The 13,100-nt window shown below is 46.9% G+C and overlaps 1 protein-coding gene across 2 annotated transcripts in view; it reads right to left on the bottom strand.

Annotated features, from left to right (window-relative positions):
* Positions 1-13,100, bottom strand: part of TMEFF2 (transmembrane protein with EGF like and two follistatin like domains 2) — an 895,617-nt gene that overhangs the window by 50,424 nt on the left and 832,093 nt on the right. The window lies entirely within an intron of this gene.

Raw genomic sequence — 13,100 nt, 5'->3', positions numbered from 1 at the left:
TCTAGACAGTTAATGTTACCGATCTGGAACAATACCTGCTTAGTTCTGGTATTGTTTCTATGTACTAAAGTTAGTTTGTGCTGTATTTATGTACTGAGCTTGGTTCTGGTGCTGTATTTATATTGTGAGCTAAGTTATGCCGCTATATTATATTTTGAGCTTGGTTCTGGGACTGTATTTATATATTCCAGGGCTGTATTTTTTTACTGAACTTGGTTCTGGTGTTGTAGTTAGGTACTGAGCTTGGTTCTAGTGCTGTATTTATATTATCTACTTAGTACTGCTGCTATATTTATGTTTTGAACGTAGTTCTGCTGAAGTATAATGTTTTGAGCTTGGTTCTGGGGCTCTATATATTCTGAGGCTGTATTTTTTTTTTTTTTTTTTTTTTTTGGGGGGGGGGGCTGTATTTATGCAATGAGCTTAGTTCTGGTATTTCTATGTACTAAATTTGGTTTATGCTGTAGTTATCTACTGAACTGGGTTCGGGTGTTGTAGTTATGTAATTAGCTTGATTCCAGTGTTGTAGTTATGTAATAAGCTTGCTTATTGGGCCGTATTTATGTTATATACTTAGTTCTGCTGCTATATTTATGTTTTGAGCTTGGTTCTGGAGTTGTATTTATGTACTGAACATGGTTACGATTAGAGATGAGCGGTACTCGTCTGAGCTTGATATTCGTGCGAATATTAGGGTGTTCGGGATGCTCGTTACTCGTAACGAGTACCACGCGATGTTCTGGTTACTTTCAGTTTCCTCTCTGAGACGTTAGCACGCTTTTCTGGCCAATTGAAAGACAGGGAAGGCATTACAACTTCCCCCTGTGACGTTCAAGCCCTATACCACCCCCCTGCTGTGAGTGGCTGGGAAGATCAGATGTCACCCGAGTATAAAAGTCGGCCCCTCCCGCGGCTCGGCTCACATGCCTTGTGAGTTAGCTGAGGGACAGTGCTGCTGGTGCCTGAGCTGCTGTAGGGAGAGTGTTAGTAGTGAGTGTAGGCTTCAAGAACCCCAAAGGTCCTTCTTAGGGCCACATCTACCTGTGTGCAGGCTGCTGCTAGCAGTGTTTTTTTTTTTTTTCTCTCAAAATCGGCAGTGCAGAGCATTGCACCCGGCATTAGGGACAGAAGTGCTGCATAGGCAGGGAGAGTGTTAGGAGTGAGTGTAGCCTTCAAGAACCTCAACGGTCCTTTCTAGGGCCAAATTTAACCGTGTGCAGTACTGTGCTGGCTGCTGTTAGCAGTGTTGCATTTTTTTTTTCTCTAAAAATCGTCTGTGCAGAGCATTGCACCCTCCATTGATACTACAGGGACAAAATTGTGTAGGCAGGGCCACAACACAGTTATTGTTCATTGAATATACGCAGTGGGGCCCTCCCTTTGCAAAAAAGCAGGGAAAAAATTATATTTGGCCAGCCTGTGTCAGTCCTAAGGTCTCCGTGTACGTGTGTGCTGCGTGGAGAACGTACAAAAATCAAACGCAACCAGCTACGGTTTACTGCAGGCTTGCGCCATTGTCTTTCCTGACTGGCAAATACCTGCTCTGCCAGAGTTAATAACTCTGCTACACTAAAGTTGTGTGACACTTTTTCAGGGCCACACCACAGTTATTAATTAAACGTATTGTTCATTGAATATCCGCAGTGGGGCCCTCCCTTTGCAAAAAAGCAGGGAAAAAATTATATTTGGCCTGCCTGTGTCAGTCCTAAGGTCTCCGTGTACGTGTGTGCTGCGTGGAGAACGTACAAAAATCAGACGCAACCAGCTACGGTTGAGTGTAGCCTTGCGCCAATTTCTTTCCTGCCTGGGAAATCAAATCACTGGTAATACAGCATGCTGAGGGGTAGTGGTAGGCCTAGAGGATGTGGACGCGGCCGAGGACGCGGAGGGCCAAGTGAGGGTGTGGGCACAGGCCGAGCCAGTGCGGTGGCCAGGGGTAGAGGCAGGGCCAGACCGAATAATCCACCAACTGTTTCCCAAAGCGCCCCCTCGCGCCATGCCACCCTGCACAGATCAAGGTGCTCTACGGTGTGGCAGTTTTTCACAGAGACGCCTGACGACCGACGAACAGTGGTGTGCAACCTTTGTCGCGCCAAGATCAGCTAGGGAGGCACCACCAACAGCATGCGCAGGCATATGATGGCCAAGCACCCCACAAAGTGGGACGATGCCCGTTCACCGCCTCCGGTTTGCACCACTGCCTCTCCCCCTGTGCCCCAACCTGCCACTGAGATCCAACCCCCCTCTGAGGACACAGGCACTACCGTCTCCTGGCCTGCACCCACACCCTCACCTCCGCTGTCCTCGGCCCCATCCAGCAATGTCTCTCAGCGCAGCGTCCAGACGTCGCTAGTGCCACAGTTTGAGCGCAAGCGCAAGTACGACGCCACGCACCCGCACACTCAAGCGTTGAACGTGCACATTGCAAAATTGATCAGCCTAGAGATGCTGCCGTATAGGCTTGTGGAAACGGAGGCTTTCAAAAGCATGATGGCGGCGGCTGCCCCGCGCTACTCGGTTCCCAGTCGCCACTACTTTTCCCGATGTGCCGTCCCAGCCCTGCACGACCACGTCTCCCGCAACATTGTACGCGCCCTCACCAACGTGGTTACTGCCAAGGTCCACTTAACAACGGACACATGGACAAGCACAGGCGGTCAGGGCCACTATATCTCCCTGACGGCACATTGGGTGAATTTAGTGGAGGCTGGGACCGAGTCAGAGCCTGGGACCGCTCACGTCCTACCCACCCCCAGAATTGCGGGCCACAGCTCGGTGGTGGTATCTGCGGCGGTGTATGCTTCCTCCACTAAAGCACCTTCCTCCTCCTCCTCCTCCTCCTCCTCCAACGCAACCTCTGTCTCGCAATCAAGATGTGTCAGCAGCACGTCGCCAGCAGTCGGTGTCACGCGGCGTGGCAGCACAGCGGTGGGCAAGCGTCAGCAGGCCGTGCTGAAACTACTCAGCTTAGGAGAGAAGAGGCACACGGCCCACGAACTGCTGCAGGGTCTGATAGAGCAGACCGACCACTGGCTTGCGCCGCTGAGCCTCCAACTGGGCATGGTCGTGTGTGACAACGGCCGTAAGCTGGTGGCGGCTCTGCAGCTCGGCAGCCTCACGCACGTGCCATGCCTGGCCCATGTCTTTAATTTGGTGGTTCAGCGCTTTCTAAAAAGCTACCCCCACTTGTCATACCTGCTCGGAAAGGTCCGCCAGCTCTGCGCACGTTTCCGCAAATCCCACACGCACGCTGCCACCCTGCGGACACTGCAACATAGGTTTAATCTGCCAGTGCACCGACTGCTGTGCGACGTGCCCACACAGTGGAACTCTACGCTCCACATGTTGGCCAGACTCTATGAGCAGCGTAGAGCTATAGTGGAATACCAACTCCAACTTGCGTGGCGCTGTGGGAGTCAGCCTCCTCAATTATTTACAGAAGAGTGGCCCTGGTTGGCAGCCATCTGCCAGGTCCTTGGAAAATTTGAGGAGTCTACCCAGGTGGTGAGCGGCGATGCTGCAATCATTAGCGTCACCATTCCTCTGCTATGCATCTTGAGAAGTTCCCTGCAAAGCATAAAGGCAGACGCTTTGCGCTCGGAAACAGAGCCGGGGGAAGACAGTATGTCGCTGGATAGTCAGAGCACCCTCATGTCTATATCTCAGCGCGTTCAGGAGGAGGAGGAGGAGCATGAGGAGGATGAGGAGGAGGGGGAAGAGACAACTTGGCCCACTGCTGACGGTACCCATGCTGCTTGCCTGTCATCCTTTCAGCGTGTATGGCCTGAGGAGGAGGAAGAGGAGGAGGAGGAGGATCCTGAAAGTGATCTTCCTAGTGAAGACAGCCATGTGTTGCGTACAGGTACCCTGGCACACATGGCTGACTTCATGTTAGGATGCCTTTCTCGTGACCCTCGCGTTACACGCATTCTGGCCACTACGGATTACTGGGTGTACACACTGCTCGATCCACGGTATAAGGAGAGCCTTTGCACTCTCATTCCCGAAGAGGAAAGGGGTTCGAGAATGATGCTATACCACAGGGCGCTGGTGGACAAACTGATGGTAAACTTCCCATCCGACAGCGCTAGTGGCAGAAGGCGCAGTTCCGAGGGCCAGGTAGCAGGGGAGGCGCAGAGATCAGGCAGCATGTACAGCGCAGGCAGGGGAACATTCTCCAAGGCCTTTGCCAGCTTTATGGCTCCCCAGCAAGACTGTGTCACCGCTCCCCAGTCAAGGCTGAGTCGGCGGGAGCACTGTAAAAGGATGGTGAGGGAGTATGTAGCCGATCGCACGACCGTCCTCCGTGACGCCTCTGCCACCTACAACTACTGGGTGTCGAAGCTGGACACGTGGCCTGAACTCACGCTGTATGCCCTGGAGGTGCTTGCTTGTCCTGCGGCTAGCGTCTTGTCAGAGAGTGTGTTTAGTGTGGCTGGGGGAATCATCACGGATAAGCGTACCCAGCTGCCAACTGACAGTGCCGACAGGCTTACACTCATCAAGATGAACATAGCCTGGATTTCCCCAGACTTCTCTTCTCCACCAGCGGACAGCAGCGATACGTAAGCAATACGTAGGCTGCACCCGCGGATGGAAGCTACGTTCTCTCTCACCATCCAAAACGGGGACATTTCTGCTTCATCAATCTGTGTCTAATATTCCTCCTCCTCCTCCTGCTCCTCCTCCTGAAACCTCACGTAATCACGCTGAACGGGCAATTTTTCTTAGGGCCACAAGGCTCACTCATATAATTTTTCTAAACAATTTTTATATGTTTCAATGCTCTTAAAAGCGTTGAAACTTTAACTTGAACCAATTTTTCGTTAAACTGGGCTGTCTCCAGGCCTAGTTACCACTTAAGCCACATTAACCAAAGCGATTAATGGGTTTCACCTGCCCTCTTGGTTTGCCATGGCCAATTTTTTTGATGTACATTAGTACTGTTGATACAGCAATTTTTGTGGGCCCTCGCCTACAGTGTAATCAAATGAATTTTTAGCCCACCTGCATTACAGCTGACGTTACATCCGCTGTGTTGGGCAATGCAATGTGATATTTCTGTGTACCGCCGGTGGCTTCCTGGCACCCACCCATGCTGTGGGTCCACAGGGAATTATAAATGCATCTGATTCCACTTGTAAAGAACCCCAGTCTGACTGGGGCATGCAGTGTGGGCCGAAGCCCACCTGCATTAAGCACGACATTACTACCTCAGCTGTGTTGGGCAATGCAATGGGATATTTTTGTGTATCGCCGGTGGCTTCCTGGCACCCACCCATGCTGTGGGTCCACAGCGAGTTGTTACTACATCTGTCCACTTGTAAAGAACCCCAGTCTGACTGGGGCATGCAGTGTGGGCCGAAGCCCACCTGCATTAAGCACGACATTACTACCTCAGCTGTGATGGGCACTGCAATGGGATATTTTTATGTACCGCCGGTGGGTTCCAGGGAGCCACCCATGCTGTGGGTCCACAGGAAATTATAAATGCATCTGTTTCCACTTCTAAAGAACCCCAGTCTGACTGGGGCATGCAGTGTGGGCCGAAGCCCACCTGCATTAAGCACGACATTACTACCTCAGCTGTGATGGGCACTGCTATGGGATATTTTTATGTACCGACGGTGGGTTCCAGGGAGCCACCCATGCTGTAGGTGCACACGGAGTTTAACCTACATCTGTCCACTTGTAAAGAACCCCAGTCTGACTGGGGCATGCAGTGTGGGCCGAAGCCCACCTGTATTAAGCACGACATTACTACCTCAGCTGTGTTCAGCAATGCAATGGGATATATTTATGTACCGCCGGTGGCTTCCTGGCACCCACCCATGCTGTGGGTCCACAGCGAGTTGTTACTACATCTGTCCACTTGTAAAGAACCCCAGTCTGACTGGGGCATGCAGTGTGGGCCGAAGCCCACCTGTATTAAGCACAACATTACTACCTCAGCTGTGTTGGGCAATGCAATGGGATATTTTTATGTACCGCCGGTGGCTTCCTGGCACCCACCCATGCTGTGGGTCCACAGGGAATTATAAATGCATCTGTTTCCACTTCTTAAGAACCCCAGTCAGACTGGGGCATGCAGTGTGGGCCGAAGCCCACCTGCATTAAACATGACATTACTACCTCAGCTGTGATGGGCACTGCAATGGGATATTTTTATGTACCGCCGGTGGGTTCCAGGGAGCCACCCATGCTGTCGGTCCACAGGGACTTCACAATAGGGAGTTGTACCTGCCTGTGTCTATGAATTAAAAACCGCGGTCTGACTGGGGCATGCAGACACCTTGACAGAATGAATAGTGTGTGGCACATAGGTTCCCCATTGCTATGCCCACGTGTGCAGCTCCTGATGGCAGTGGCACAGGATTCTATTTCTCATTGCTTCTGTACAGCATTGTGGGCTATCGCCCTGCCCCTTTTAAAGAGGGTCGCTGCCTAGCCGTGCCAACCCTCTGCAGTGTGTGCCTGCGGTTCCTCCTCATGGCAGACGCACTTCTAAATAGACATGAGTGTGGCGTGGCATGAGGGCAGCTGAAGGCTGCGCAGGGACACTTTGGTGTGCGCTGTGGGGGGGAGGGGGGGCGGTTGGGCAGCATGTAAGCCAGGAGAAGTGGCAGTGGAGTGTCATGCAGGCAGTGATTGTGCTTTGTTGGAGGTAGTGTGGTGCTTAGCTAAGGTATGCATTGCTAATGAGGGCTTTTCAGAAGTAAAAGTTTTTGGGAGGGGGGGGGGCCCACTCTTGCCGCTATTGTGGCTTAATAGTGGGACCTGTGAACTTGAGATGCAGCCCAACATGTAGCCCCTCGCCTGCCCTATCCGTTGCTGTGTCGTTCCCATCACTTTTTTTGAATTGCCCAGATTTTCACACATGAAAACCTTAGCGAGCATCGGCGAAATACAAAAATGCTCGGGTCGCCCATTGACTTCAATGGGGTTCGTTACTCGAAATGAACCCTCGAGCATCGCGATAATTTCGTCCCGAGTAACGAGCACCCGAGCATTTTGGTGCTCGCTCATCTCTAGTTACGATGCTTTAGGCTTTATGCATTAAGCTTGCTTTTAGAGCTGTATTTATGCACTGAGCTGTTCTGGTGCGGGTATGCTGCTACCTTGCTGCTTTCCACACAAGCATAGTACAGGCAGACTGCCTATCAGTGCACTATATATATTTTTTTCTTATGATGGGGGGTGCAAAAAACCCTAGGGCTAGTTATAAATATGTGCTGCTGAAAGCGATAAAAGTGTATGGGGGGCAAACAATTATATGAAATGTTGTTCATACCCTATACAGTTAGAATCGATCTGTGAAATAGCAATTTAAACAGGCAACCATCTCGTCAATCGGTTCTTGTCAACTGACAGATATCAAGACATGTAGAAAGCACTGAAGGCTAGTGGTACACAGACACAATTGACATTGGACAGCATACGAATATCCGTCTGTGTTCTGTCTGATATACTTGGACAATGCACATTCATGCATTCACGGTCCTATTTCTCGTCAATGAAACAAGCAGGATGGGGCATGCCAGGAGGTTTTTTATGTGTACCATGGCTCTGTGGAAAAGACATCTGTGTGTATAGGCTCATAGATTTTATGGGGCCATGTGTGGTTTATGGAATTACACAGATACCACCAGGCCGCCTGGCAGAGGCACCACTTTCAACTGTATCCACAAGACATGGATACAATTGAAAGGTATTGCAGAGCTGAGGAAATAATAGAATCATAGAATTGTAGAGTTGGAAGGGACCTCGAGGGTCATCGGGTCCAACCCACTGCTCAGTGCAGGATTTACTAAATCATCCCAGACAGATGTCTGTCAAGCCTTTGTTTGAACACTTCCATTGAAGAACTCACCACTTTCTGTGGCAACCTATCCCACTCATTGATCCCACTCACTGTCTAATATCTAATTTGTGTCTCCTCCCTTTCAGTTTCATTCCATTGCTTCTAGTCTTATCTTGTGCAGATGAGAATAGGGCTGATCCCTCTGCAGTGTGACAGCCCTTCAGATATTTCTGGACAGCTATTAAGTCTCCTCTCAGTCTTCTCTTCTGCAAGCTAAACATTCCCAGATCCTTTAACCGTTCTACATAGGACATGATTTGCAGACCACTCACTATCTTGGTAATTCTTCTCTGAACTTGCTCCAGTTTGTTGTTATCTTTTTAAAATTGGGGTGCCCAGAACTAGATACAGTATTCCAGATGAGGTCTGACTAAGGAAGAGTAGAGGGGGATAATTACCTCACATGATCTAGACTCTATGCTTCTCTTAATACTTCCCAGAATTGTGTTGCATCACATTGTTGACTCATGTTCAGTCTATGATCCATTAATATACCCAAGTCTTTTTCACATGTGTTGCTGCTTAGCCCAATTCCTCCCATTCGGTATGTGCTTTTTTCATTGTTCTTGCCCAGATGTAGGACTTTCCATTTCTCCTTGTTAAATACCATTCTGTTATTTGCCGCCCACTGTTCAAGCTTTTTTAGATCCCTTTGAATACTCTCTCTTCCCTAGCATTTGCTATCTCTCCTAGCTTTGTGTTATTGGCAAATGTGATCAGTTTTCCATCAACTCCCCTCTCCAGATCATTTATAAAAATGTTGAACAACACTGGGTCTAGGACAGAGCCTTGTGGTACCCCACTGCAAATACCTTGTAACAGCTGTCTGTAGATGGAGTCTGCCTTTGCTTATAATTCCTAGTCATTGTTACAAGGCTTGTATAAAGATTCTAACTTTGGCTTGAAGGAATGCTGCCTTCCAATAGGTGGCCCTGTGAAGGTATTATTCCATCTCCATTATTTGCATATTATCCAGAGGAGCATGAATGGCCTTTTGAGTCTCCTCACTCACAGACTAGGTGCTCTACCTAAGGAAAAAAATATAGTGTATGTGTCTGTGCACACATTATAGCGGGTTTACTAATCATTTGGCCAGAATGTCTCTGAATGATGACCATCCTGTGATAGCAGAGGGGTGGGCATTCAAATAGTGCCTCCCTGCTGTTTGGATCAGAGACAGTACAATGCAGCATGGGAAGTAAAGGCAAAAAAGTAAGCACAGTGAACTACTTGCAGAATGATAAGCCTGCTACATGCTTTCTCCCTGAAAATCGACTACAAACAGCAGAGCAACCAAAAAATGTGTATGACCATCTAAAAACCACAACTTACAGGCATGAAACAGGGTACAAACAGCAGCAAATGAGAGTGATTTTAGAAAATTTGTTGAAAACTCAAGTACACTTTAAAAAACATAATCTCCAAATGTGTTGTCGTTCATTGGCTTACAAAAACAAACCTCTGAATGTCCTTATTGGAATATTCACAATAACTGAAAGGATTAACATGTGAATGTAAAACTGAATTTAAATGTAGAAAATCTCTTCACAGGAAGCATGTGAACAAGCTGGAAGGCTGATATTTGCACCATTTGTTTGCTACACTATTTTCCAAGATAATTTTAAGATTTTAAGTAATTTAATTAGATATAAACAACAGGTGGCGCTATTCTAACATCAGTCCTGGAATATCTGGGGATAGAAACAATTTTTTTGATTTTTATTACAAAAATATGTTTGCAATTATGGGCTGGAATTTAACTGCAAACACTATTATTTATAGAGAGGGGGTTCTCCACTCAAGACCCTTCACTATGAGCAAGAACAGAAAGCGGGTGAGTGGCGGCGTCTTCTGCTCTGTATTGGGTTGCTTGTGATGCATTTCCCTTGCAGAAGCTCTTACAGGAGAAATGTATTTGTAGCAGCAATTTCAGAAGCTGGACACTTTTCAAGAAGATCTTCTGATGTTCGGGCATCCATTTTATAGGACTTATTAACCACAATCACAACCAACTTCCCTTTTTATGCCTGGTTTGTAAACCACAGTCCAGCACTTCCCTGCCTCAAGCTCTTGGTTTAAAGGGGCACTCCAGTGATTTTTAAAAATTCTTTCATTAAGTATCTGTCTGAAACTCCTGGCCTCCGTTTCCTCAGATGGTCATGTGATCTCAGTTCGGACCAGCTCAGAACTACTTGGAGTTATGAATTCATTTTTAAATCAGTTTCTGTGTGATGCAGCTACATGACCCCTACCACAAAAACTGCCTAGAGGGAACAAAAACCCTCCGATGACAGTTACTGATGATCACACAGTATAATAGAGGAGATCACAGCTCATCCTCCTGTCTGTATACTCATGGGCTGTAGATTATTTAGAAGACTATAGAAGCTAATGATAATTAACCTTCCCTCCCTCCCCAAAACAGGCAAAATGGTATAGCCTCAGCTTATGCATCATGGGATAGATATGAAAGTGAAAGTAAAAAAAAAAAATCACAGCCTTAAAAGGGTTTTCCAGGGAAATACTACTGATGCCCTATCCTCAGGATAGGTCATCAATAGTTGATCGGCTTGGGTTCGTCGCTCAGGACCCCGACCGATGAGCTGAGAGGGCTGCACCACAAATACACAGAGGTCAGAGCAGAAGCAGCGGAAGTCTCCGCTCTGAGGTCTGCGTAGTGGCCGGTGCTTGTAACTGCAGGCACAGCTTGCATTGATTTTAATGAGACCCCAACTTGCAGTTACAAGCGCCGGACATTATACAGAGCTCGGTGCGGAGACTTCCACTGCTTTATGCTAGATCTAATAACAAATTGGACAAATTCAATAACATCTGGAACCCATGGTTGTGATATGTGTTGCTGTTACAATGTTGAGTTAACTTATGATTCATATCTCCTAAATCATCCGGAATTAACAAATATTATGGAAAGCAATACCATATAACTTTGATTTCCTTCTGTATTATCATTTCAATAACATAGATGCTTATCAGTTGAGCCTCATGTTTCTTTCCCTATATGCAATGTATGTTGCAGAAATCCTTGCTACAGCTGTAAGTCATGGAAAATTTCTTGTAAATCCAATAAAAAAAATTTCGAAAAAAAAGTGATAATAAAATTTTCTACAATATATTATATGAGACACCAGGCACATGAAAAATGATGTCCTGTGCAATGGGTTACTGTAAGAATCTCTAGATTCCTTGCACACTGCTGACAGGCACTTATTTTCTGCTTGACAGCTAATTAAATCTGCTATTCTGTACAAATGATCCACTTTATGTGTAAAATCTCTGGCTGTTCGCTGAATGCACCTCCATTACCAACAAGTCACCGATCCATCTCCTCTGCCTCACAGAATAGCTTCTAACACCACAACTGTAGAGCTAACACTGCGCAGTATCAGTAAATGCATTGACAACGTCCATCGGTTAAGGATATGTGCTCCTCTTAAGCTCTGCTCTCACTTGTGTTTTGTTGATTCTCACAGGATTTGAAGAATGATCCTCCATTGCTATTATTAAAGGGGTATTCCCATCTTATAAATCCCATTTCAATGTGTTCAAAATAGCAAAACACTACACTCATCCAGAAGATGTTTATTTCCAAAATGCTCCGTTCTCCAGATACTGCAGCTATTGATTCCTCTGACCACCTCTTCTTTGGAAAGAAATGGCGGAGCACAACAGTAGCTGGTGGGCAGGCTGATAGCTAGTTCGCATGCGCACCTGAGATCCTGGCCTTCAGATTCAGATGAAAGAAGTGCGCATGCGCCAGCTCCCTCTGCTCCTTCTTTCTGTTGAAGAGGTGGTCGGTTTCCCTTGCAATAAGCAATAAACAACTAGAGGGCAGAGGAATCAATAGCTACAAAATCTGAAGAACAGGGCATTTTGGAAATAGATACTAGAAATATCAGACCAGTTCCCAATATAATCCAGTTTCCCTTCAAAGACTATGCCTTAGGGAAAGATTACAGACTTGCATGGAAGAAGAAAGTGAATCCTATTAACTTAGAATGGATTCACACTTGGCATAAAAATCCAACACAAACAAATCTACATCAAATTCTGACCCTCATGGCATCAGGTGCCATAACTACATTAACTCCTTCCTTCCTACTCCAAACTCTTGGGGAGGGCAAAGTTAAGATTTCTAAAGGCAGCATGTCAGTAAATCACATGGGCCCTTAAGGTGCAGATGTACCTATAACTGAAGCAACAATGTGATCTTTATTAATGGATCTCAAGCTCTCTATCCAAAAAGATATATAGCAGGAATTTTCCTCAATGCAAGCTGACACTTCATCGATTGGTGACCGCACCTTCCATATTGAGAATAAAATGGCCGAATTGATGACTCCTTTGGTATTGCTAATACTATGGAAGATGACTTGGGAGCTATGAAACTGACACTTGCAGACATTGAGGATAGAGCCAGATGGAACAATATCAGGTTTAGAGGTATCCCTGGGTCAGGACTGAGGGACTTAAAGGGGTTGTCTCGCAAAAGCAAGTGGGGTTAAGTACTTCTGTATGGCCATATTAATGCACTTTGTAATATACATCGTGCATTAAATATGAGCCATACAGACGTTATTCACTTACCTTCCCTGCGCTGGCGTCCCCGTCTCCATGGCTCCGTCTAATTTCAGCGTCTAATCTCCGGATTAGACGCGCTTGCGCAGAAGGGTCTTCTCCGATCTGTTCGGCCTGGCACGAGCGGCATTCTGGCTCCGCCCCTTCTATGCGTCATCGCGTAGCTCCGCCCCCGTCACGTGTGCCGATTCCAGCCAATCAGGAGGTGTGTGACGGGGCGGAGCTACGCGATGACCCATGACATCACATGATGGAGGAATTAAATGACAGAGCCCACACAATTATGGATTCAACAAAGAATTCCTACCTGACCTGGGTCAGGTGGCTTTTATTTATACCCCCTTATATATGGGGATGTCACAGCATCATTGGGCAATTTACAATCCAACCTTTGATTGGTTACTTTAGATATTACATGGCATTTATTGGATACATTCTGATTATCCTGACAGCCTTCCAAGTGGTGCGGTAGAAATTTCTTACAGTTCTTATCTCATCTCAACATGTGTCCCTGCACATAGCTAAAAACACGGTCACGTGGTTTATCTAGTACATTCCATGATTATTCTGTGGCATAGGTAGTAATTTAAACAGCATTTTATATATATATAATATATATAGTAGCAACACAGGGGTTAATGAG

Source organism: Eleutherodactylus coqui, chromosome 8 (genome assembly GCF_035609145.1).
Source record: "Eleutherodactylus coqui strain aEleCoq1 chromosome 8, aEleCoq1.hap1, whole genome shotgun sequence".
Classification (NCBI taxonomy): Eukaryota; Metazoa; Chordata; class Amphibia; order Anura; family Eleutherodactylidae; genus Eleutherodactylus; species Eleutherodactylus coqui.
Note: the sequence above shows the minus strand (reverse complement) of the source record. Positions and strands in the feature narration are given on the sequence as shown.